The following is a 2,830-nucleotide window of genomic DNA, read 5'->3' on the forward strand; positions in this document are numbered from 1 at the left end:
CCCTTTCTTGTCCCAATCTTCCCCTTTTCTATTGATCGCATATTCCTTCCAATTGGTTAGGCCTTGCCTCTCTAGCCCAATCCCCGGAAGCCCCCTGGCCTTCCTGGCTTTTTGTTGGCAACTCGTTTCATTTGGCTACCTTATTTCCTACTATTTTTCCTTTCCCCAAAGTTTGTTCTAGAATCTGGCAAGGTGTCCTGAGAGTTCCTTCCACCATGTTCCAAAACCCTAAAAAAAATCTCCAAGTGCAAGTGCTTGAGGGGTTCTTAGCTTCATATGGATTTCCTCTGTGAGGTTCCCCTGGTTTACTAGGTCTCGGTATTCCCTTCCCTTCTCCATAGGTCTGTATTCCATTCCCTTCTCCATGGTCGAGATTCATTATGTATAATAGTTTCACACTATGCCCTGAATTATGTAGATCCCCACCTTGAGTATTTCATATGGTTCATCTTTACGTCATGATTGTTGAGGTCCCTCCAATGTATTCAAAATTGGACTTAAGGCTTCATGAGTTAGCGAAATTAATAATTATGGGTGGCCCCTTAAGAAAATACCACTATGTTAGTGGTTTAGGCCTTGTTTGGTCCACATTTTTAAGACCCACCAAAACTTGCGAGATGTCCTTTATCCTTTGATTTTTTTTATGGTCGTTGGTTCAGTCATTACTAGTCATTCTTGCTGACCAATGATCTTCATGCTATTTGGTCCTTGACCCATTGGCTTGCCACCTATCCTAGATAGCATGTCCACCTCAGCCTAGGAACCTCAGTCTCTAACTCAGCTTATTTTGTTTAGTTAAATTTTATTTTTCAATGTTTATGATAATGGGAAAATGTGACCGGGACTATTACAGTCACATTCATGTAATTCGACAAAAATGGAATTTCATAGCTTTGAAAACCTTTATGACAGAATCTATCACATTTTATTTAGTCTCACACTTTACCAGCTACACCAAACCAAGATCAATCATGTCTCTGAGAAAAGGAAGCTAAACTATAATATGTTTAGTCCTTGTATGATATGTTGATGATCTACTAAATGTAATGACACTTTGACTGTAGCAAAAAATGTTCACATAATATTCTTTATAGCTTCCTTGGTAGCCCTTGTAATAGCAATGTCTTCATCCTTTGCACTTGACAAAGCAACAATAGACTACTTAGCCATCTAGTTGATGGCTCCACCAAAAAAAGTCAAATACACCTGTAGACTTTCCGCTATCTACATCTCTATCCTAATCAAGATCTATAAAATATCATAAATATAATTATTCATTTTGATTTTTCTTCTGACATAAAACATAGTCCTTGGTCTCCTTCAAATACCGAAAAATGATTTTCACAGTGACCCAATGCTCCTTCCTTGGATTAGACATAAATAGACTAACAACTCCCATTAAATGTGTAATTTCAGGCCTACATAAGAAACCCTACAACTTCAACATATGGCATATTGGCCATCTATTCCCTTTCTATTTCAGTCTTAAAACATATCTCCGGGGATATAGAGACAGTTGAAGAACCATATTTTCCAGAGATAGATATAGATGTACCACTAGCAAAGGCAGGTGTATCTACAGGTTGAATTTTGATGCCTACAGTTGAGGTGAAGGTAAAGAAGGTAGGGTGACTGGTATGGCAAACAAAAGTCATGTCCAACAGAAGTGTTTACTAGGGGTGAGTTAGAAAGTCTAATATATTAGTCTCTTTGGATTGGCTATGGGACATGCTAATGGAGAGGGATATACCTACAATTGATAGTTTGAGAGGTGATGATGAGGTTGGTAGATAGGAGGACAAGCTAGTAAAGGATACAATTGAGAGCACAAGAGAGGTCACAAAGACACTACCTCTTTTTCCACTGATCTCGAAGAAACTAGGGAGAGAGGTAATGCCATCTTTTCTAGTAGCTAGATATAGAGAATATATGGAGCTTAGGGAGAAAATTGATTAGGATCACACTATGACGGATGAGACAAAATATAGGCTAGGAGAGGACCATCCAAGTACAAACTATCTATACATATCATATGTAGTTAGTATAGGTAATGTCATATTGGAATCTTAGTAGACACACATTTGTGTTCCTGCTAGGAAAGATGACACCTACACTAGAGGATGTAGACTAGATCATAACACAATATTCAATTCCTAGTGTACCAAAGAACTACAAAAGTAGTGGTGTATGCAGTAACACATAATATCTGCTGCCCAATGTGTACATGTTTAAAATTCAATGACCAATGATGAATTCATCTGTCAATTCCTTTTTGACCTTGTCTCATTAATGTAAAGCCTGCATTTATGGCCCATACAGATGTGAGTGTATTACCTACCCAGTTCATTCCCCTATTCTGCAAATTATTCCAAGTTGCAGGCTTTCTTATATTCAAGAATTTTACTGAGACAGTTAGGGCATGTATGCAAACCCATCATAAACAATCATACTACTAGGTTATGCTTTATCAAATTTCTGGGGTCCAATGGATCCAATGGCACTCTCTTGTTTTTAAGTCCTGTAAAACAAACATAAAGCTTGTATTTTGAGCAAAAGAGTCCCTTGTTTTAGTTTCTCCTTCAGGTGGTTGAGTTATCATCATTTTAATCTTAAGATATGAGTGACAAACCCAAGCAATAACATTTGAAACCTCCAAGTCAATGTCTACTTGGATTAGCTTGTCCACTAATGTTTTCACTAGTAACAATTGTCTTGTTGTGTTGTCATCATTAGCACAGTGCTTAACAATAATGCCTCCTATTAGCACATATAAATACTCTAATAACTTCCCAATCTGGACCTCATTCCATAGATCCATGCACTATTCTTG

This window comes from Pinus tabuliformis, chromosome 8 (assembly GCF_031772625.1).
Source record: "Pinus tabuliformis cultivar Carrire ecotype Pingquan chromosome 8, CPIR1, whole genome shotgun sequence".
Classification (NCBI taxonomy): Eukaryota; Viridiplantae; Streptophyta; class Pinopsida; order Pinales; family Pinaceae; genus Pinus; species Pinus tabuliformis.